Here is a 24634-nt window from a genome sequence, read left to right as displayed (position 1 = left end):
AGAATGACAGGATGGAGGACGAGCGGGGTGAACAGAAGGAAAGAAGGATGGAGCGGGACCAGAAGAGGCGATGTCGGGTGAAAAGCCATCCTCCTAAGAGGAATAGTGTTTCCTGGCTCGAAACATCCACAGTTGTATTAAAATGTGCTCTATAGTTATTTACAGCATTCCACTATAGTTCTTCTTTTCTTTATTCCTCCGTTTCTTATCATTCGACCAAATAGTTTGGCTCTCAAAGACTTCAGCATACTTCCAGCTACAGAAACCATTCAAATATCTAAAGTATTCAGCCTTTTCAGCACATGGTGGGAAACTTTCAACTTTTTCAGAATATTTTATATTTTTTGAAATATGACATTACATTACATTACATTGCATTTAGCTGACGCTTTTATCCAAAGCGACTTACAATATTCAGCTTAAACTATTTTTTTAACATGTAACTCATTGGGAGGAACCTTCAAATCCTCTTTTACCTACACCTTGCGCCAAATGCTACTCCTTGCACATACTTTCAGCTAGAGACTTTATTCCAACTTTAAAACACTCACAAGAACGTATTCTTCAGATTTTTGATATCTTTTACACTTTTTGAGATATTTAACTTAGTTTTGAGCTTGGTATAGAGGCCTTCTTCAGATGTTAACATTGTTGTGTATTGCGCAGCTCGTTAAAGCTTAGAGTTTATTTTCTTTCAATCGTTTATTTGGCAGGGACAATGCACAGTAATGAACACTTAAAACATTCAAATGTGTCAAGCGTAACAGTGCCAGATTTAGCTTTGAGCTAATTTCCATCTGCAGTCCCTCACACAACACATTTAAGAAAATTACATTCAGGGCTCAACGCTAACTTTTAAAAGTGGTTGCCAGGCTGGCAACCAGGCATCAGCTTTTGGTTGCCAAAACTGAAAATAAGGTTGCCATTTTTAGTCGCCTTATATTTTAAATAATTAAGATACCATACAGTTATACATCAACTTAATAATGAACATGTGACACAAAAGAATGTTCAAATGCTTTACAATAAGTAATTAACACAATTATTTGAAACCTAAGTGGTAGTAAACGTGTCCACTCTCAATTGCTGGTATACAAAATACCAGTAGTGCAGCTGCTGTCATGTTCTTCACAGATCCCTCAAACATGAATTGAGCAAGTCACTAGTTTCTTGGTCATCCGTTGTCTCCCTTTCAAATGTGGGTTTCCTTGACCTGTGTGCTGACCCCCACCATAGATGCACTGGCCCTTCAGCACTGAAGTCTTGATTGTGGTTCTGTCATTGGCCAGACTAATACGTTTCTAATGTTAAATAAATGAAAACCATTCACAGTTAATAATTAGATATTAATTATTAATGCTGTAAATTACCTTTAATATGTCTAACCGTATTTCAAATGGTTTACCTTTTTATAGAAGTGATTATATTTGTATGCCAATATTTTCCTATGGAAAAGTTTCGTTTAACACTTTTATTTTGGTAGTAATAAGATCGGGACTCTTATTTTGAAGGAACTTCTACCGGAAGTGAATGCACAACGGAGCAGAATGAACATATATATTTCGCCTCCCAAGACTTTACACATTTGCTCTTTGCTTTTCGTTCGGATTCACTTTGCGCTTTATCAGTTGAATCACTTTGAACATTCGTTTGAGAAGTTGAGGTGTTGGCCGAACTTTTTACCATAGTCAAGTCAATTAAGTCAAACAACTTAATTTGCTTCGCCATTTTTTGTAAAACAAACACACGGGGCACCGCGCACACAGTGGCGACTGGTCATTAGGGGCACAGCCCCACCTAGTGTCAGCAGAAAGTATTACAAATAATGATTACAAAAAAATGCAATAAAAAAATATTAAATATATTTTAAGATCATGTTTAATCCTCTGACTCGTCTGTAAATTGCTGTTTTAGTCTGTGTTCTTCTAATTAGTGTCTACAGTGTGTGCCTATTGAGCTGTTTATAGCCATGTGGGACAAAACCCGATCCTGCCCCTCCCTCTTACTGTCTAAGTCAATGGTGACTGTAAAAACTACACTGCGCATGCTCAGAATATTTTCCTATTTAATGTGTGTGGCAAACAAATAATGACCATAGGGGCATAGAGCTGCCATCCCCACCATACGTCATCTCACATCATTCAGAGCTGATTGGCTGTAAGTACGTGTGCCGAGAAAAGTGTGGTGTGTGAAGAGGAGGAGAGAGAGCTGCAGTGAGGCGTCCTAGAACCAGGAAGTAAGCTGAGCATGGCTTCCCTCGACAAAAAAGCAATGAGATTTCTCCATAGGATTTTAGAAAATAGCTCCAAATAAGATCTGTGGGAAACAAACCTGTTAGATAAATGCACATTTTGTTCAGCCGGATAATATCCACATGTCTACCCTACTTTTATAATTTTCGAATCATAAATCTATTGATTAGATTAGATTTATGATAGACTTTTGAAACTAACATAAGGAGGACTTTTACAAAAAAGTAATAGAGATGTTTGTCCAGAAGGATAGGTAAATGGACTTAATCTTCAAGTTAAGGTAAGACTGCAATTGTATTGAAAATGGGATCTTACATCAAGAGAACAATTCAATATTTAAATGATAAAATTACATTGTTTGGGTATCCTTCTGTTGAACTGTCTGTTTAAAATTAATTGAAGCATCAGACAAAAAAAGCTTTTGAAAATAATATTATATTTTGATTTAGGTCAAAATATAATATTTGTAAACCTGAAGAGTCAGTGCCAGTGCCTCACCAGCCATGCACCTCACTGCAGAAGCTTATAGACATCTAAGTTTTTTGTGCCCCACCACTTTTGTACATATAAAAATGCCACTGCGCGCACGCGAGTAAACGTGCATCGCTTTCTGGCTCCGTAATCACACCAATGCACGTGCAACTTAAGCCCGAAGGTCCCCGCCCCCTGTTTTTGTTTTTCACAACACTGTGCCTCAGGGCATCTTAATATTTAAAAACCTATTAATGTGTTATACCAGATTAACGAGAAGAATCTCAGCTAACTGACAATACGAACAATTTTTACAGAAACAAAACACAAGTCTCACAAGAAGTGTTAGTATTAGCCCTTAGCTAAAACGGGCAGATGCTACTTCCGGTGCTAACTAGCAAAAACGATCTTTAAAACGTAATATGTTCTGCACAAACTACATATCATCTGAAAGCTGATACTCCACAGATTATTTGGTTATAAGTATCATCACTGTAGGACACAAACTCACTGAGCTAGCAGCCAGAACAGAGAAGAAAAAAAACAACAGTTTTCAAAACCATAACAATAATTATGTCTTACCGTTGCTGTTTTGTGATCAAAGCTCGTGTTCAAGGGAATAAAAACGCTGCTTAAAGTTAATCCAATGTCTCTTAGTCACTTTAGAATTGTTCCTGATAATCTATCATTACATTCATGGCAGCAGAGTAGGTATAAAGTTTCGCAGTCCCGAGTTTATGCTGTCTCACATGCTGTTTAAGCAAACCTCTCTCTACTTGACGTAAGTGTTTAGCGGGACTTACTAACTGTCACTCGATTCTATTGACTCTAACGGTTCAGAAAAGGTGTCAATCACCCAAATTGACCAATGGGTTCCAAAGATATTATCCTGCGTAGTATAAACCACGCCCGCTCCGGCTCCATTACGCATTACGCAGCCAGAAGGGAGAGCTTCACCACAGAGCAGGTGCTAGAGATGCTAGCTGACGATAGCTATGATCATACCAGATGACTCTTCTTCGGATGATGAAGATCTCCTCCAGCCAGACCTGGATCCGGACAGTAGTGACTCGGATGTTGAACTTCCACCACGGGAAAGGTATGTAATCTCTCTGTTTTTATATATTACTTATGTGTTTGGTGGAACTGCGTCACAGTGCTAGCTTAGCCAAGAAACTACAGGAATGATTAGCCAAAATGCTAAATAGTGTTACTTGTCTTTTTGGAGTTACATTTTCTAAATGAATGGCCAGTGAATGAATATATACATGTGTTTACTTATTTATTTGGTGTAATATTATTCATTTATAGTCCAATATTATCCTATAAGTTTAAGCCAGTGAATTAATCTAATCTCTTTGTTTTTCCACATGTGTTAGATGAGGTGTGACCCCAGCAGGACAAAGCCACACACCCAGAAGACTTTCAGGGAGCAGCTTGCTGCAGAATTGTTGGAGTTTGCTGAAGGCCCTGCTGAAGGCCCTGCACCTCCACCACCCCCCCCCCCCTCCATCACTCACATGCATGCCCGAGTATTATGGGGAAGATGCCACCAAGGTCAGGAAGAACTGCAGGAGGTGCCTAGATGCTGGACTCAAAAGGGTGAAGACACCTGTGTACTGCAGGAAGTGCCAGGTCCCTCTGTGCTTCACTGTCAAAAAGAACTGTTTCAGGGAGTGGCACGACCTAAATAATGGAACATTCAGGTAGGCAGGGGCGGCGCCAGGGGGTATCTAGGAGTTGCTATAGCAACTCCAACAATTGGCCTAGCAACGGCTTAGCAACCCCATTGTTTTGATATGAAAATGTATCATATTTATACACATTCTCGCAGCCCGCGAGAATGTGTATACATATGATACATTTTCGCGGGATCTATCAGGGGCGGGTCGTTGTAATTTACTGCGTGAACTGTTACTTGGCTAATTCTCAGTAGATCGAAAATGGAAACATTTCTCACAGTCACAAGTCAGCGTAAACGACCGCGATCTCCAACGGAGCCGGTCCAGCCGGACAACCCTGCTATCCACAAGGATCCCGATGTGCACTATGAAAACCGGGAGGATTGGGACCACGAAGAACAGGTGCCCCCGCCAACTGACCCGCTGCACCCGCAGCAGCAGGACCAGCTAGCTGCTACCACGAGCTGCAGTGGAACTAGTGCTGCTCCTCTTGATCCACTGCCCTCATTTCCTCCACCCTGCTCTCTGCAGAGCTCCACTCCAGAATATACAAATTCTGCTAGTCAGTGATTCTCAGACACAGCGTCTCACCCTTTGAGCATCTCGGCAGAAATGAGCAGTCACTCCTCTCAGTTACAAATGGTCATTTTAAATTAATCAAGAATGTGTTGTATTTTCCGACATGGCGCATTGTTCGAGGCGTGCTGACCGTGAGATCTAACACGGGGAATTGTGAATGAGGAGAAGAGAACTGAGAATGAGGAGGAGGAGGAGGAGGAGGAGGAGGAGGAGGAGGAGGAGGAGGAGGAGAGTGACAGAATGAGGCCAGAGAGGAGGAAAAGTGCGTTATTTAGGCAATGTTGTTGGTGGGAGTTAGGAAGAGACCGCCCCTTCCAGGTGTGTATGTGTGTGCGTTGTCCGGTGTGTGTCACGTGAAAGTCATGAGTGTTACACTATTGATTGGTTCTGTAAATAAAGAGAACGTTTTCGACATTGAAGGCTTGAGTGATCTTGAATAGCGGTGAACGCTACAATATGAACAGGCTCGTGCTTGGCCCACTGGTATTGTTTGTTTATTTTGAAAATTAACTAGCAATGCCGTGCTGTCATATAGCAACTGCTAAGCTACTGCAGCAAAAAAAATCCTGGCGCCGCCCATGCAGGTAGGTATAAAGTTCAGGTAGGTATAACGTTTTGCGAGTGTTTATTTAAAAATACTTGTTGTTGTATACCTAGTGTGATTTTATTGTATAGTGTGTTGGTAAAATGTTTGTTGTTTTTACATGCCTATAGTGTGTTGGTAAAATGTTTGAAATAAATCTGCCCCAGTTGGAGTCAAATGTTACCTATGTTTCCGTTTTTTTTTATTGTGCAAGTACACCTACACACAATGACCTACAGTGTAGTTTTATTGTATAGTGCGTTGGTACACTTACATAGCCACACAGCTACACGTACACACCTACACACTTACACACTTACACACTTACACACACACACACACACACACACACACACACACACACACCACACACACACACACACACACACACACACACACACACACACACACACACACACACACACACACACACACACACACACACACACACACACACACACACACACACACACACACACCACACACACACACACACACACACACACACACACCTACACTTACACACACACACACACATCACACACACACACACACACATCACACACACACACACACACACACACCACACACACACACACACACACACACACCTACACTTACACACACACAACAATATTTTAAAAAATGTTTATTTATTTTTTTGGTGGAATGAATACCTATAGTGATGATTCAATGTAATACAATGATTTGTATAGTCTGGTACCTAAAAAAGGTCAAATGGCACTGATGGAACCAAATGTGCCCAAAGCTTATTCCGCCTGGACTTTATTTACATAAACCTCTCTAAAAAGGTCAAATGTCACTTGTTTTGCCTCAAGCTTGATACAGGGTACTTATTATATGTTATACTTTGGATTCCTAAAGCTTTTAGGCTACTAACCCATCATTCAAGGTTGGTCTTCACTATAAGTAATGGGTTTTCTTTAGGCAGAGACAGGAATTTACATTTGTTTGCTATGTTCCATCTGAATTTACTCTGACACAGAAAAATCTATATTTATTCTGACACTTCTACATCCAACTCACAGATGTAACCTTGCTTTGACAACAACAATTATTCATATAAACCTTTTAGAAGTGAAGTTATAGTCATTTGTTCTGGGAATGTCATTTTCGAGCCTGAAACCTGAAAAACAGGCACGGGGTTTAACAGGTTAAGTATCAGGTTCCGACTGGTCAAAACAATAATTAAATATATTAAAATAAAAAATATCCAGATTTGCTGCGTCATGACGATATTACAAATCTACAAAGCTACGGACCCAGAATCAGCACTTTTCTAACAGGGCTGAAATAGAGGGGTATGAGGCATGGCTAGAAAGGGTGATCTGTTTGGTATTTTGAGCAAAACACTTCATAGACATGTTTTTATATATTTGTATATATCTGAGACCTATAATATATGCAGGCCCGCCCCTCCCTACACGCAGATCACGCAGACTGCGTAGGGCCTCACCTCCCGGAGGGGGCCTCATCTGAAGCGCAAATGCAGCGCAATTAAGCGTGCCACAGTTTCACCGCTACGAGGCTCCGGCGTCGCAGTTCATCCGCGTGCCCCTATTTACCGAAATGAAACACAAGTCTAACGCCGAGCGTCTGAATTAGCACTAAGCGAAAGAGTGCTAACGCACTTAGCACATAACTCACGGTATACATGTGTTATACTTCATCGGATCTACACAAACTAGATTACATTGCATTTAGCTGACACTTTTATCCAAAGCGACTTACAATAAGTGCGTTCGACCAACAAAATACAAACTTGAAGAAAACATAATCATATAAGTACATCAGGTTTCATAGAGCAAAAACATTTCAAGTGCTACTCAACTGGCTTCAGCTAAGCCAGTCCTTTATTAGTATATAAGTGCTTTGTTAATAGTTCTATCGCTCGAAGTGGAGTCGAAAGAGATGAGTTTTCAGTCTGCGCCGGAAGGTGTGTAAGCTATCTGCTGTCCTGATGTCAATGGGAGCTCATTCCACCATCTTGGAGCCAGGATAGCAAACCCACGTGTTTCTGCTGATGGGAACTTGGGTCCCCTTCGCAGTGCGGGTGCAGCGAGCCGTTTTGTTGATGCAGAGCGGAGTGCACGCGCTGGGGTGTACGGTTTAACCATGTCCTGGATGTAGGAAGGGCCAGATCCATTCGCAGCATGGTACGCAAGTACCAGTGTCTTGAAGTGGATTCTAGCAGTTACCGGAAGCCAGTGAAGGGAGCGGAGGAGCGGCGTGGTGTGGGAGAATTTAGGAAGGTTGAAGACCAGGCGAGCCGCTGCATTCTGGATGAGCTGCAGAGGTCGGATGGCACATGCAGGTAGACCAGCCAGGAGGAAGTTGCAGTAGTCTAGGCGTGAGGTGACGAGAGCCTGGACCAGAACCTGCGTCGCTTTCTGGGTCAGCTGGGACGCATCCTCCTGATGTTGTAAAGCGTGTATCTGCAGCAGCGGGTTGTAGCAGCGATGTTTGCAGTGAAGGACAGGTTGTTATCTAGGGTCACACCCAGAGTCCTTGCAGTCTGAGTCGGGGAAACAACAGAGGTGCCGATGTTGATTGTCAGGTCAAGAGTGGGACAATCTTTTCCCGGAAGGAAAAGCAGTTCAGTCTTGTCAAGGTTGAGCTTGAGATGATGAGCAGACATCCACTGAGAGATGTCAGCTAGACGAGCAGAGATGCGTGCGACGACCTGGGTCTCTGAGCGGGAAAAGGACAGAATTAATTGGGTGTCGTCAGCGTAGCAGTGGTATGATAATTGACAAGGGTCGGACTCGGACCCTCTCCAAGTTACCCTGTAGGTGCGGTCTTTGAGGTATGATGGTGAGGAGGGAAAGTGCAGAGCCTGAAACTCCAAGTTCTTGGAGAGTGCGAAGGAGGATCTGATGGTTCCACCGTGTCGAAATGCAGCAGACAGGTCCAACAGGATGATGACAGAGGAGAGGGAGGCTGCCTTTAGCAGTGTGCAGTTCCTCAGAGACAGCAAGGAGGGCAGTTTATGTGGAGTGGACCTGCCTTGAAACCAGACTGGTGTGGATCCAGAAGGTTGTTCTGATGGAGATAGCAGGAGAGGTTGTCTAAGACCAGCGCGTTCAAGTTGTTTTAGACAGGAACGGGAGGAGAGAGACAGGCCTGTAGTTTATAACATCAGACGGGTTGAGAGTGGGTTTCTTTAGGAGAGGGTTTACTCTTGCCTCCTTGAGAGTGTTTGGAAAGTGACCAGAAGTTAGAGAAGTGTTGATGAAGTGGGAGAGAAACGGTAGAATATCAGGAGCGATAGTCTGAAGGAGGTTTGAAGGGATAGGGTCCAGAGGACAGGTGGTAGGGCGGGCAGAGGTAATGAGGGTAAGAACCTCACTTGGAGAGAGAGGGGAAAAGGAGGTTAGTGTGTGGGTGAAAGGAGGGTCTGGTGACCCAGCGGTGAGTAAAGGTGAGTCAGAAAAAGAAGAGCGAATATCATAAACCTTTTTTTCAAAGTGGTTAACAAAGTCGCTTGACAGAAGTGAGGAGGGGGAGGGGCTTTGGGGGGGTCCAAGAGGGAGGAGAAGATGGAAAATAGTTTTTTGGATTGGAATAGGAAGATTGGATCTTATCTTGAAAGAAAGTCCTTTTTGCCTGAGAGATCGATATCATATGAAAGCTGAGATTCCACAGATTCCAATGGTATAAGTATCATTACCGTGCGACCAAAACTCACGGCATCGAAAGCCAGCAAAGACAACACACAACTTCACTTTACGGGGCCAAAACGGCAAATACGTCTTCCCTTTGCTGTTTTCTGATCAAAGGTCGTGTTCAATGGCATTAACACTAGAACCGCCAACGGGTACATTTTACCCGTAGCAGTTTTTTGATTGTATGTAACTTTTTTTCAATAACATATTGAAGTCTCCCAGTCCGTGACCTTTCCTGAAAGTGTGTTATGTAGCACCCTCTGTTGTTAAAAATGGTCAATATGAAGTCAGATTGAAAAAATCGCCAAAAAAAAGGCCATTTATACCCATATCCGCCAGCGGGTAATATTTACCTCATGGAAAATGCAGCGTAAACATGACGTGTTGCTACAGAGAGAGAGAGAGAGAGATAGATAGATAGATATATATATTGATAGATGGATAGAGAGATAGACAGACAGATAGATAGTTATAGATAGTGTAACATCTTGGAGAATACAAGATCTTGGATGACTGAGAACGTAATGCATGCAGGTTACGTGCCAGTTGAATAAAGATGGAAACTCGGAATGAGAGAAGTAGTCCGCGTTGTCTGATTATGTAGACAATTATATGTCCATAGAACAGAACATTACAGATGGATCGACAGATAGTTATAGATAGATAGATAGATAGAGAGATTTGTACCTAAACAAAACACAAGTCTAACACCAAGCGTTTAAATCAGCACTCTTAGCGATATTTTATACTTCATGTTATCTGCACAAACTGTCATATGAAAATATGAGAGTCCACAGATTATATTGATATAAATGTCATCCCTGTGCGATCAAAACTCACTGTTCTGTATGATAAATAAAAGAACATTGTACCTTGAAAATCAATAGCGGGTACATTTGACCCGTTGGCGGTTTTAGGTATACAGCGACCTCTGGCGGTTCTAGTGTTAAAACACATATAAACGCTGATGAAGGTTAATCCAATGTCTCTGTGTCCCTTTGAAATTATTACTGATAATCCATCATCATATTTATGGCAATAAGCCTAGTTTTTAGTTTTCAGAGCGTAACTATAACTGACATTTTGTTACTATTGTTGGAGCCAATTTGTGTGTGTGTGTGTGTGTGAACGCGTCATCTAATCTGCGCACCTGGGAGCCCGGGAGGTAATCAAGCTATATGTGGGCACAGGTGATCCGTGGGGATGAGAGGTTAGAGAGGAAGCCACACGTTTTTCAACCGTGTTGACCGTGTTGACCGTGTGCGTGATTGTGATATGTTAACCAAGCTTTTAGATAGGCCTAAAAGAACCTTTTAACATTGTATAAAGAAATAAAGCATTACAAATGACGTCATGGTGGACCTCATCCTTCACCACAACACGCGTTGGGAACTCTGGCTGCTAACCTCCATGAGTGGCTTTTTTTGATGAGCGATCGCCGCTACACTTGTTGAAAAACTGGTTCCAATGAATGAATCGGAGGATCTTGGACGGAAGAAGGAGCTGCTGCGTTCCCACACAGCTCCAGATGATTGCTGACATGTGAACGCTGTGAAAGCCACGAGGAACCACGGTAGGATCGTTAAGAATTGTTGCAAAGACCTTCTCATATCAGGGTAAAGGTAAATCCTGCGACAATTCTAAAATAAAACCTCCCGCAGCTGCTGCGTTACTGTCAAAAAGAGCCAAGAGGGGAGTCGGCCTAAAGCGCCTGCCACTCAAAGTGATACAGGGAGTGGGCTCGGTAAAAGACAGCCTAAACTCACTGTTAAAGCATTGGAATTAAAAATAACTTCAATTCAACATGAAAGGAATTCAAGGATAAAGAAACTGCATACATTAACAAAGGATGTTGAACAATTGATACTTTCAAGCCAAATGTGTCTGAGGTGGAATCCATGTGTGACATTTTTGTGAAAACAATGATCGAATGAAATGAGTTGCATGAGTCCCTGAAACCATTAATACCAGAGGATGAAGTTATAAAACAAAATGAATGGTTTCAAACACGAATGCACGGCAATCGAGAAATGATGAATACAATGAAAAGGTGGTTGCAAACTACAAAGGAGCAATTTACACATTCAATTGATGATGATGTGGTAAATGTCAACGCTGCAACCAACACTGTGGTAATTGATGATATCAGTCCAAATGACAGCGTTTCTAATGTAACCAGAAGAACGTGCACATCAGCTGGTCGCTCCAGCCACAGGTCCAACATGTCATCCATCTCGTCTGCATGTATCAAGGCGGAGGCTGAAGCGGCTGCTCTCAGTGCTATGGCGGCTATCCTCAAAGAAAAACATGCACTGGAGTGTGAAGAGGAGCAGATCAGACAACGCAAGGAGTGGCTTGAATTGCAAAGTGGAATTGCTGCCCATACAGCAAAGGCCAATGTGCTCAGGTACAGAGGATCTGAGGTTCAAAGCTCAAGGGCTGATTCAAATGGAATGGATTCATATCTAGACAGAGCCAAAAGGAAACTCTCTCTTAGACCCTCTGCTACAGAATTCATCCCACAAGGTTCAGAAGGTCAGTTCAACCCCTCACCAACAGGGGGCAGCAGAGCGGTAGTGTCAGTGGAGACTCTGCACAACGATGCAAACTTGCAGTACCATAATCCTACAGAAGAGGATAAGAACTTTGCTCTGTCAATGGGTGCGCACCCCAAAGATTCAAACCAGCAGTTGCATCATCCACCAGTAGGTGGCAGTAACACTCTATTGCCAATGGAGGCATTCACAGCCACAACAATACCAGAAGGAAATGGATCTAAAGCCGATGAACTCAATCCCACGTCATCTCAAGTATGTCAGCAGACATTCTCTGCCACACAAGTCACTCATGATCTTGACACACATTGGTGCAGGAAACCAACCAACATACGGGTTCAGTGCAAGGTAACATGAATCAAGGCAACATTATCAACATCATGCAAGGCAAACTGATATCACAGCTCTTGTTGGTGCAGCAACAGTTAACATTGTCACTGCCACCAAGAGAAATACCAACCTTTGATGGAGACCCTTTGGAGTATAGGCATTCATACGAGCATTTGAACATGGAGTGGAAGCAAAGACTGCTACCAATGTTGATTGCCTATACTTTTTGGAACAATACACCAAGGGACAACCCAAAGAACTGGTTAAAAGCTGTCAACACATGCCACCCGACAGGGGATACCAAAGAGCAAAGACACTTTTGAGAGAACGCTTTGGAAATCAACAGATAATAGCCACTGCATACATGGAGCAAGCGCTTGGATGGACACCAGTGAAAGCAGAGGATTCTAAAGCTTTGCAAGTTTTTTCTTTGTTTCTCCGTGTTTGCTGCAATGCCATGGAGGACATAAGCTACATGTCAGAGATGAATATGCCAACTAACATGCGGGCGATGATCTTAAGTTGCCCCTATACAATGAGGGCACGATGGAGAAACCTTGCTTACGAGCTACAGGAGAGGCAACATCGTCAAGCAAGTTTCAGCGATATTGTCAAGTTTGTTGAGCGACAAGTATGTATTGCCTCTGATCCACTGTTTGGAAACATTCAAGACACGTCCATCTCTTCACCAAAATACATAAGTGGAAACAACATATCCCAGCCTCGCAGCCGCCAGAAAGGAAGCAGTTTTGCTACTTCTGTTGAAGCTGTCAATCGTGGAACTGCACCTGAAAAGCAAAGGAGAATAGCCTACCGTATAGGCCAAGAAGGATATCTTGTCTGCTGTGTGAAGAGGATCACAAGTTGGAGATGTGCTACAAAATGGAGAGGATGATGCACACAGAGAAAATTAGTTTCTGAAAGAAAAGGGTGCTTGTTTTGGTTGTTTAGCTGTTGGACACATGAGTAAGGACTGCCAGCCGCCTGTACTGCCAAGTGTGTGATTTAAAACATCCCACTATCCTCCACATCCATTCACCGAGAAAGGAAGTCTCATCAGAGGACATACAGCACGAAACATCAACAGAGGATCACAAAGTTTCTACCAAAACATGTGGCCATATTGGGGCTGGAGGACAGGAGTGTGCCTTGCCCATTGTGCCCATTCAGATCAAGGCTACAAAGGCAGCACAGTGATACACACTTATGCCTTCCTAGATCCTGGTAGCACGGCCACCTTTTGCTCAGAGCGACTGATGAGGGAGCTTAAGATGACAGGAAGAAAATCCAAATTCCTGTTGAGAACAATGAATCAGGAAAAGCTTGTGGGTAGTCACATCATTTCTGGGTTGGAGGTGGCTGCACTCAACAGTAACAATTACTACGAGCTACCTGATGTGTTCACACAAACTGTAATGCCTGTGACTCGTGACAACATTCCAAAACAGGAAGAGTTAAGTGCATGGCCCCACTTAAACTCTGTGAAACTTCCTGTCATTACGCTGACGTGGAGCTGCTAATTGGAGCTAATGTCTCAAAACTCATGGAACCATGGGAGGTGGTGAACAGCAATGATGATGGACCTTATGCTGTCAGAACCCTGCTAGGGTGGGTTGTCAATGGACTGCTGAGAGGAGACCGCCAAATTGTAAACAGCTGTCCCACCATTGCAGTCAATCACATATCATTGACCAGCTTGGAGGAACTGCTGGTAAAGCAATACAACCACGACTTCAATGAGAGATCAGCTGACGACCTCACTGATGGACATTACAGTCTGAAACTACCTTTCAGAGAAGAGAAAGTTTCAATGCCAAACAATCGTCATGTTGCTGAGCAAAGGGCTCTGTGTCTTAAAAGGAAATTCAAGAAAAATGCAACATTTAACGAGTATGTCAACTTTCTGGGCGATGTCATACAAAAGGGCTATGCAGAAAGAGTGCCTGAACAGCAACTGGAAGACACAGAGGTCAAAGGTGAGGCGACAGTGAACGCCATCATTGTCAAGGATGGACAGACTACAACAAACCACATGATAACCTACTTCTCATCATGGACAAGGCTGAAAACATCCGTTGCATGGCTTCTGCAGGTTAAAAGGACGTTGCCGATGTTGAGTAAAAAACGAAAGGATATACAGGCATCTGCGTTAAGCAATGCACTTGATATGACTCACCATAAGAACACAGTTGAAAAGGAGATGCAAAGATTCAGAGCCACACTGGGCGGTCAAACCTTGTCCATGGATGATATTGACACAGCAGAGAGAGCCATCATTCAATTCTGTCAAATGGAAAGGTTTAATGACGAAATCACTTCGTTGCAAGGAATAAAGTCTGGAGTGAGTGTAGCGTGGTACAGAGTGAAGTAGCCCTCCACTACACATTTAATCTGAAAGTCTTTTATTTTGTTCTGCAAAGAGCAAAATATATATATTATTATCACAGTTCGCCCACACACACAAACACCGTGACTTCAATCAAGTGTGTGTTTACGTTCTCTGCACGTATTTACTATATTAACACAGAAACAAAATGAACATCTGCATCAACATCCAACCAATAATCATGTCTGTTGCATTGCTATTCCAGACCAGTTTCATCTTGTACATTCAATATCAATTTGTTGCTCCGATACACAGTCAGCCAATCATGTCTACCTAACATTGTCACATTAACCAAATCACTTATGTATCTCTTTTAACTTATTTATTTATCTATTAACTATACACGAGCAGTCCGGGCTCTTTAGACCGGCTCATTGTTCTACTTTCCCGCCTCACGCTCGCTCAAGCTAACAAGGCCACCAGTGCTAACTGCTGGCTAGCCATTTTCAGTACGTTACGTTTGCTGAACAAGTAACGTTCATAAACACTACTACATCAAATCCAACCGGGATCATAACACTCACACATAACATATTCACTCATCAATTACACAATTTCAACTCTCCGTTCTTACCTGCAAAGAGCAAAATATATATATTATTATCACAGTTCGCCCCACACACACAAACACCGTGACTTCAATCAAGTGTGTGTTTACGTTCTCTGAACGTATTCACGCCAGACTTCTCTTTGTCCCCCAACACCGTGTAGCCGAACGAGCCCTCTGCTGGTCGGAGTTAGACACTTCATACTGCTAGATAACACTACATTTTTCCAACAATAAACCAACCATTCCTTATCATAAAACACACAGACAATTCTCACCACACTCTTAACATGAGCTGTATTAATTGCAAATCATGTTAACCATGTAATTATTAATAATGTAGGTATATCAACCCCACTGATGGCTCTGTATGCCACTATGAGCAAACAGTCACATTTATAAACTTGATCCAGTGATAGACACTGGCCTTTTAAGAGTGGGAGGACAGGCTCAGCAAATCAGCAATGCCTAATGACGTGAAACACCCAGTCATTCTCTCTAACGATCAACACATCTGCACTCTCATCTTACGCCACATTCACGAGCAGCTTGGACATTGTGGAAGAAATCATCTGCTTTCTAGACTTCGGCAGAAGTATTGGATCACCAACAGCAATGCTTCTGCCAGGAAGAGGTATTTCCTCGTGCACTGTCTGTAGGCGTGATCGCTGAAAGCTGGTGCGAACAAAAGATGGCAGATTTGCCAAAAGAAGACTTCAGCCTCACCCTTCCACCATTCACGAATGTGGGTGTAGACTATTTTGGGCCGTTTGCGGTGTGAAAGTAGGCCGCAGCCTCTGCACACGGTACGGGGTTATCTTCACCTGCGTGGCCAGCCGCTGCAGTGCATCTGGAAATGGCCTCCTCATTAGACAACAGATCTTGCATAAATGCCATACCAAGATTCATGTCTAGAAGAGGCCAAGTTTCATGCATCAGATCAGATAACGGAACCAACTTTGTGGGAGCAGAATGCGAACTGAGAGAAGCTCTGTGTGCTCTGGATCAGAAGACAATCAGTCGGGAGTTAAGTGGAGCTGTAATCCTCCTGCTGCATCACGTCATGGAGGAGAGTATGGGGAGAGATCATTCTATATGGTCACAAAGGTGCTTAACTCTGTTCTTCACCAGCAAACATGTGGATGATGATGAGAGACTACACACTCTTCTGTGTGAGGTTAAGCCATTCTCAATGACCGTCCCATTACAAAGGTCTCTGATGATCCTAATGATCTGGAACCATTGACTCCCAATCATCTGCTCTTGCTTAAAAGGAAACCTGCTAAAGGCTGCTAAAGGCGACCTGTACACCAAACGACGTTGGAGGCAAGTTCAGTTCCTGGCAGATCTCTTTTGGCGCAGATGGATCCGGGAGAAGTACTTACCACTTGTTACAGGAACATCAACGGTGGACAAAGGAGAAGAGGGAGTTTCGTCACAGGAGACATCGTCATCGTTGCAGACTCTACTGCCTCCCCCGTGGATCTTTGGTTGCTAGGGAAAATACTGCAGACCTTTCCTGACGCACATGGACTGGTGCAGTCTGTTAAAGTCCAGACAAAATGCAGTATACTGGAACGACCAGTCACCAAGATCTGTCTTCTCCAGGAAGCTGAATGAAGAACTGACATAGATCCCTATGTTCCGATTACTTTTCCCTTTTTGACTGACGGTATGGACCGAGACACTCTCGTGCTCTTTACTAATAATTGAGTGTTTTGGTGTAATTGTCACTTTATTATACAGTCACAAGTGTGTGTGTGTGTGTGTGTGTGTGTGTGTGTGTGTGTGTGAACGCGTCATCTAATCTGCGCACCTGGGAGCACGGAGGTAATCAAGCTATATGTGGGCACAGGTGATCCGTGGGGATGAGAGGTTAGAGAGGAAGCCACACGTTTTTCAACCGTGTTGACCGTGTGCGTGATTGTGATATGTTAACCAAGCTTTTAGATAGGCCTAAAGAACCTTTTAACATTGTATAAAGAAATAAAGCATTACAAATGACCGTCATGGTGGACCTCATCCTTCACCACAACACGCGTTGGGAACTCTGGCTGCTAACCTCCATGAGTGGCTTTTTTTGATGAGCGAACGCCGCTATAACTATGTTCAATCTCAATTTACTTTAGAAGAAAACATCTATATTGATTCTGACTTTTCTACATCCAACTCACAGGTGTACCATTGCTTTGAAATAAAGATGATTAATTTACCCCTTTTAGACGTGAAGATATCGTCATTTGTTCTGGGCATGTCATTTTCGAGCCTGAAACCTGAACCTAGCTTGGGTTTTAACAGGTTAAGTTTTTCATTGACATATCTACACTGCAGGCTACAGTGCACATGACAAATGATAAGCCTTGAATTGAAATGGAAATGCAGTGCTAAAAGGCTAATACATATTTTTATTTTTATTTCAAGATCAGAACACCTTATATCTGGCCCTTTCCACCATCATCATGGATACAGAGGCTAGTCACATGCTGGAGGCAGCCCTGGAGCAGATGGATGACATCATTGCAGGTATGAGCTACAAAGTAGCTGAGTTGTCTTTGTGTATAGAGTGGTGCAGGGATGACGTATTTTTGAACTACGCATGGGTTCCCTCGACAGAAAGCAGTGGGATTTCTCCATAGGATTTTGGAAAATAGCTCGAAATAAGTTCTGTGGAAAACAAACCTTAGATAAATGCACGTTTTGTTCAGCCGGATAATATCCACATGTCTACCGTATTTTTATCATTTTTTAATCATAAATCGAACAGCCAGAAGCAAAATGCTAACGTTATGCTATAAACGAACTACAGCCGAGTACAGCAGGGTTGCACAACTTCAACGTCATGCCAACTTAAGATCGATATTCAAAAATACAGATTCAAAATTGTACAAGTTGAAGTGTTTGTTTTAACAGTTTGCAATAGCGCAGGTACTTGCTTTCAAGCAGAACAGGGGCAAACAAACTTAGCGGGAGTGTTGACGTGTTCGGCATAAGCACGTGCAACGTCCTCGACAACTTCTGAAGTCCTATTCAGCCACATGTTAACAACCATCGTTTTTCAGACACGTAAACTCTTCAGAAATCACCAGTGATGAAACACTGCTGATGTATTTAATGTCGTAGAACAAAACGTGATCCGTCTCTTGAATTTGTGTCAACAACAGACCTTATTTCCAGCTATTTTCCAAAATCCTATGGAGAAATCCTATTGACTCTGAGACGAGGGAACCGGAAGTGGTAACATGCTGACTCACTTCCGGGTTCTAGGACTCATTACTGCACCACTCTATTGACTCCCATGCTAGTTTCTGGAACATCTGCTGCATTTTTTGATTTTGTCAAGACACAGGATATCACATGCTCAGGTCCAACAACCAACACCATTCTTTACAATCATATTGACCTATCCTGGCAACCCATATCTGTGCTCAGGAGGATTGTCATTCAAACTAAGTCAAAGCGTGCAGTGTCACCAGAGAGGCTTCTAGGCTCCAACATTGTGCTCCAATTAGTAGGGTGGGGCTAAAACTACCACTACAATGTTATTACAATGTTATTCCATACTAGAGATTTAAAAAAGTATACCATCACATAAAAAAAAAAATAGTAATACGCACCATGCTGACTTACCCCCTAATCCCACCAGGAGCAGCTGCAGCGTTTTTAGCGATCGCGGCCACTCTAGTCAATGGGTGCTATTCCACCAGACCCGCTGCGCCGCGCTGCGCCACGGCTCGAAGCGTCCCAGAAGCTCCTCGCCGCAAGGAATTTCTAAAATATAGGATGAATCCTATTTTTGACGCGGCGCGGCGCAGCGGATCTGGTGGAATACTGTGAGGCTGCACACACGACGCTCCGCTTCCGCAACGTTTTGAAACGCGCCTGGTGGGTTATGACGCAGGAGGAGAATTGTGATACTCCTGTTGTGTGCTTCTTCCTCCTATCAGCTCACAGTGGTTGTTCTCATTTGATGAAATGTATTTATTTTATAGAATATTTTTGTAATGATTTGAGCAGTTTACAGTAAAGCTGTAACGGTCCCCCAAATGAGAGTTGACTTGTGAAATGCATTAAATATGCCAAGTTTCTATAATGAATTAGAATTTAAGAACACGCACACCCATGCGATTTATTGATGGTGTTTATGGGAATTAAAAAGCTGGACCATTTCAACAAAGGAGAAATTATGCCAAAACCTTTCGTGATGAACGTCAAATAAGTTGCAAATTCAGAACAATATTGGCATCCTTAAAGGTGCGGTAGGTACGTTTGAGAAACCGGCTCGAGATACACTTTTTGTTATAATCCATGGAATGCTCTTAACATTCCGATAGCAATGAATATCTTAAGTGCTTTGACAAAAAATCTGTGGATTTTACATTGTGGGACAGAAGGTCCATAATAGTAGGAATAATAATAATTATATAATTTTAGGCTATATGTTTTTGAGCAGGATAGTTACCGATGTTGCTGAGGACACTCTGATCAAGGGTCCATGTGCAGTCATATCAATCCCCAGATTTCTTTGATTTGTCGAGAGCACAACACGTTGGATTCATAATATTGTAGGTTGAACAGGAAAATAAAGAGTTTTCAAAGCTCCATACAGGGTGTGCAATGGCTGGTAATACACCTAGCAGATCAGTTTTGTTTTGCAAGAATATTTCAGTTTTATGCTAAGTAATAGTCTGTTCTCAACTCTCTGCTTCACACACTCTCCAGGTTCCAAAGCAGCAGCGGTGGAGTTTTCTAACAGGATGTATGAGCAGGGTTCCCCCGTCAGTGGCGCTCCCCTTCAGTTAGCTGAGGAGCTCAAACTTGCCTTGGAGCTCCAACAAAACCAGGAGGAGAGAGACAGCCTGAGAGCACAGCTGCCTGCAGGAACAGCACAACTTCTCATAGACTGGTTGCAGACTGGAACTGTGAGTACTTCACAGTGAAATACTTCAATTCAGCTTCCACATGTATAGTCTTATGATAGTCTTAAGATAATGTTTGCTTTGGTGTACAGCCACACCAACAAAATAATTAAAAGATCCAGTTCTTCTGCCTTTATTTGTGTTTGAGCTTTGAAGGCAGTCACAAAGGGTTGGTCAGATGTTGAACATGAAGAAATGGCTGAAGATGAGCAGCAGTCTTGACTTCTGCTCGGTTAATTATTCAGGCTGTCCAAGCTTGAAGAATTCATTTTTTTTTCTCATGAATATTAAACACAACAACCTCTGAACATTACAAATATTCGCCTCAATTCAACCTGGAATCTCTCTCATACAATAATACAATACAAATGGTGTGTGTGTGTGTGTGTGTGTGTGTGTGTGTGTGTGTGTGTGATGGATCGTTGGAGCTATGTGCAACTCAAGGCATATGCTCGAACAGGAGCTACCTGGACGCTGCAATCATGTTGCACACTATCCGAGCTGAGTGTGCTGACTTCTCCTACAATGTCCCGCTGTCTGCTTCTTGCATAAAGTCAAGTGCTCGGTGCAGTTGTGGCGAAATGTCGCTCCTCTGTTTTCATTTAAACAGCTCCTTATATCCGTTAGCGCTGCTAGCTAGCACCAGATGCTAACAACAACAATGCACGTAAGGTCTCTCTCTCGCTCGCTCGTGCCACACATACACACACCCTCCCGGTCCTCCCGATGGCCAGTCGGTGCCTGCCGGTGAGCGTGGAAGTGTGGTCTGCCACAAGCGGGCGGCAGGAGCGGGGCTGTCAGCATCAGCTTATAGATGGTATTTTAAACTCGATGCGCTCTGAAACTACGGGGCGGCCGTGGAAAAAAGATACACATGCGTTAATCGCGTAGTGCCGTTAATTTTTTTTTGCGTTAACGCGTTATTAACGCGTTAACTTGACAGCCCTAATATATATATATATATAATTATTGGACAAATAAGAATTTCAACTGATGATGGCGCTGCATACAAATTCTGAGGATCACCACATTGGAAATCAATCCAAGGGATGGGAACAAAGCTACACTAAAGGAAAGTTCATACATCTACTGCCATCAGAGTTCAGCAGATTCAGGTTTGTTGGAGATTATATCTCTGCTCCGCGCCGAAATTGTTGGAGTAGATATCTCTGCTCCGCGCCGATCCTATATGAGTTTGCTTTAAAAGAAGTAAAACTCAAAACAACCAGGACGAGGGTTAAACAATAATCTGTTTTAATAATAAATGGTAATAATACAATACACTTCTGAAAGGGGTCAGGCCTCCCCCTGCTCTGGTCCTAATGCCGGGAGAACTTATCATCTTGACGGCAGCAGGAAAGAGAGCGAACCAAAGGCCGAACAGGCTTTCATACAAGAATAAAACAGGAGGGGTTGGGTCAGCTGGTCATCTTTTCAGATCATCTCATTGGGAGATGCAAAAGATGCTCTGTCGCAGCGAATCAGCGCGTGCCAGCAGAGGACCGACAGAAACAAGAGTCTTTTACCATTTAAGGTAAAACAGACGCATTGGGTGTACTTTCACACACCCACACATTTTGCAGAGACTTCCCTCTCTGCGCCCCCCCCCCTCCCCCTTAGTTCAATGTACACACAGTTTCACATACTTTTGTTATAGTTGACTAATACAAACAATATATGTACTACTTTAATATCAATAATAATGAGGAAAACATTACCTCTGCTCTCAAGCAGTAAAATAGTAGAATCTCAGCTTCTATAGAGAACGCACACTAATTTTCCCTTAGGTTGTGTCACGCACACTCATTTTCCTTCTTTTACCATTTAAGGTAACACAGACACATTGGGTGTCCTGCCCGGACACTACATAACATATACAGAGAACGCACACTCATTTCAGAGATCTGAGCTATCTTCAAATAAGGGCATTCTCCTGCTCACATTTTACTCTACATAATGGTTTTACTCCTCATATTTCCAACTCCCTATTATTATTGATACACAGTAATTAAACACACACATATATTTTAGACATGTATGTTCTAGCTACTTGGCAGTCTGTGTTTAGATAAGAATGTGTCCTCTCCCCACATCCCCAGTCTCCTGTCATGCCAACCTGCTCCTTATTTCACATAAGTAATTTAAACACATTTAAGCCACCTACTGCACAACGTTGTGGCAATTTAGTACTCACAACATGAAATAATGAAACAGAAAGAAATCAATAAAAACACAAGCACCAGTATAATTGAGCAGTTATTATACAGACCATGGCTTACTGCAACACACACACCCTTCTCTCTGCTGCCTCTATCATATGTCTATATAAGGGTATTTCCTCTATGTCCCTTTCTCCTGACAGGGAAGTTTTCACTTCTCATCTCTCCAGCTTGTTGTTCATATAAACTGCTACTATTAAATACAAAGTAATTAAGTACACACATGAATATATAAAAACACACTTCTTATATATCAGGAGACATTAAAATGAATATACCAAAAAGTACACTGTATTACACTTCATGCTATAATATGTTAATTTAATTCTCTTCATTTGGGGGAAATGCGCGGGCCGCTAGTGTCTGTTGATCTCCAGATTAACAGCAGCATGAGAATAACCTGCCAAAAGTGCCGATGCTCCATGGCGGAGGCTCCGGTAGAAATTGCCGGGATTTGCGTTTTTACCCCCTTAATGTCTGACCAATGGTTGAACAGCATTTCCGTGCACATGACTTGTGTTTAAAGTTTATAGTCCGTTTGAGTTTTGCCCGTGTGAACGCAAACCGAACCTTCTGAAAAATGAAACAATGTAACAAACTGTCGTCTGGTGCGCACCAGCGAAGCGGACTATTAGGTGTGAATGCACCCTTAGAGTGTACCAGATTTTCTCAAGTTTAAGGAAGTGCATAGTGTCTCTTATCCATCTAGTAAAATTGGGAGGTGCTTGATCCTTCCAGGACAGGATAATTAGGTGCCTGGAAATCAAGGAGGTAAATGCTATGACTACCTGAGTTTTACCTTTCAGGTTGCCGGTTTCAGGGGTGAGGCCAAATAAAGCACATACAGGATTGGGTGTGATGTCTTTTTGAAAAATCTTGGAGTATGCAATGAATATGTTGCCCCAGAATGAGCTGAGGTTGGGACAGGACCAGAACATGTGAATGTGATCTGCTGGTTGACTGTTACAGCGAGGGCATGAAGGGTCTAGGTCAGGGAATAGCTTTGCCAGCCTTGCTTTGGTAAAGTGCACTTGAATCAATCTATGCCTAGCACATGGGGAAGAGGTATGTATTAAGTTAAGCACTTTCTGCCATTGATGGTCTGCCATTTCCTCACCAATGTCATTCTCCCAACGACTCCTGACATGTTGCAGAGAAAAAGCAACGATATTGTTTATACTATTATAGAGAAGAGATACTAGCCCTTTGCTACCCGGCGATAGTGAGAGAATATGATCAATTGCGTTGTTCATTGGGATGTCAGGGAAAGAAGAGATATTTGTCTTAACAAAATGTCACGATCTGTCTGTATTGTGTTTTGTCTTGTCTTTTTCTTCATGTTTTATTTTGAAAGGTCTTCACCTCCGTTCTTGCCTGTTTCTGTCTGCGTTGTGTCTTGTTTAAATCTGTCTGTGGTTCCCTGTCGTTAGTTTCCCTGGTGTGTCTAATTTACCCGATTGTGTTCACCTGGTGTCCCTGTGTTTTCTCCTCCCTCCTCACCTGTGTCTTGTTTGTGTGATTAGTCTTGTGTGTATTTAAGTTCTGGTTTTTCCGTCTGTCTTTGTCGGTTCGTCTTGTGTCATGACTAGTTTGTCGGTGAGTGTTCTGTTTTGTCTTTGTTAGTATAGCCTTGAAATAAAGGAATTTTCACGTTAATCTGCATTTGGGTCCTACCTGCTTCACACACCGTAACACAAAATGTCTAATCTGGAGATATCTGAAGAAGTGAGACTGTAGTAAATTAAATAATTGTGTAAATTATCCGAATTTACATACACAGTACGAACAGATTTAATGCCATTTGTATCCCATATCCCAAAAGTAGAGTCGGAGAGGGAGGGAAGTTGTAATTATTCTTGAGTGGAGAATGTACCGCAAATTGAAATGCCTTCTAAATTGCGACCAAATTCTGACGGAGTGATACACCACTGGATTAGAGCTGAATTGAGGTAAAGAAGGAGGGGACTGAGTGCATAGTATGGAACGTAGATTAAGTGGGCTACAGGCCTGTTCCAATTGTACCCAGGCCTCACCATTGCCAGGTTCAACTTCCTTCATCCATTGTAGCATTGCTTTTATATTGCACACCCAGTAGTTGTGGATGAAATTGGGTAGGGCCGGCAAGTTTTTTAGGTCTTTGAAGGGCACTTCTCCTTATTTTCGGGGCTTGACATTCCTAATGAATGATGAAATGCTTCTCTCTCCAATCTTGACTTTTTTTTATCAAGATAGGAATATTCTGAAAAAGGTAGAGGAATGTTGGCAATACAATCATTTTTATCAGATGAACATGGCCGATTATGGACAAAGGTAGGTTCGTCCATCTAGTCATATCTTTCTTACATTTTTCAAACAGTGTGCCAACATTCTTAGTGAAGAGGGATGAAAAAGAGGGTGTGATTTCAATCCCAAGATATGTAAAGCCCTT

The 24634-nt window shown here is 42.6% G+C and overlaps 1 long non-coding RNA gene across 1 annotated transcript in view; it reads left to right on the top strand.

Annotated features, from left to right (window-relative positions):
- LOC139434040 (uncharacterized) overlaps positions 1-19861 on the top strand; it is a 71460-nt gene extending 51599 nt beyond the window's left edge. Inside the window, exons 2-3 of the long non-coding RNA XR_011643429.1 lie at positions 17493-17594; positions 19791-19861. This is a non-coding gene — a long non-coding RNA (uncharacterized lncRNA). The remainder of the gene's footprint in view (positions 1-17492; positions 17595-19790) is intronic.
- The last annotated feature ends 4773 nt before the right edge of the window (positions 19862-24634 follow it).

This window comes from Pseudochaenichthys georgianus, chromosome 6, assembly GCF_902827115.2.
Source record: "Pseudochaenichthys georgianus chromosome 6, fPseGeo1.2, whole genome shotgun sequence".
Classification (NCBI taxonomy): domain Eukaryota; kingdom Metazoa; phylum Chordata; class Actinopteri; order Perciformes; family Channichthyidae; genus Pseudochaenichthys; species Pseudochaenichthys georgianus.
The sequence above is the reverse complement of the archived record's forward strand: the minus strand, read 5'-3'. Positions and strand labels throughout refer to the sequence as shown.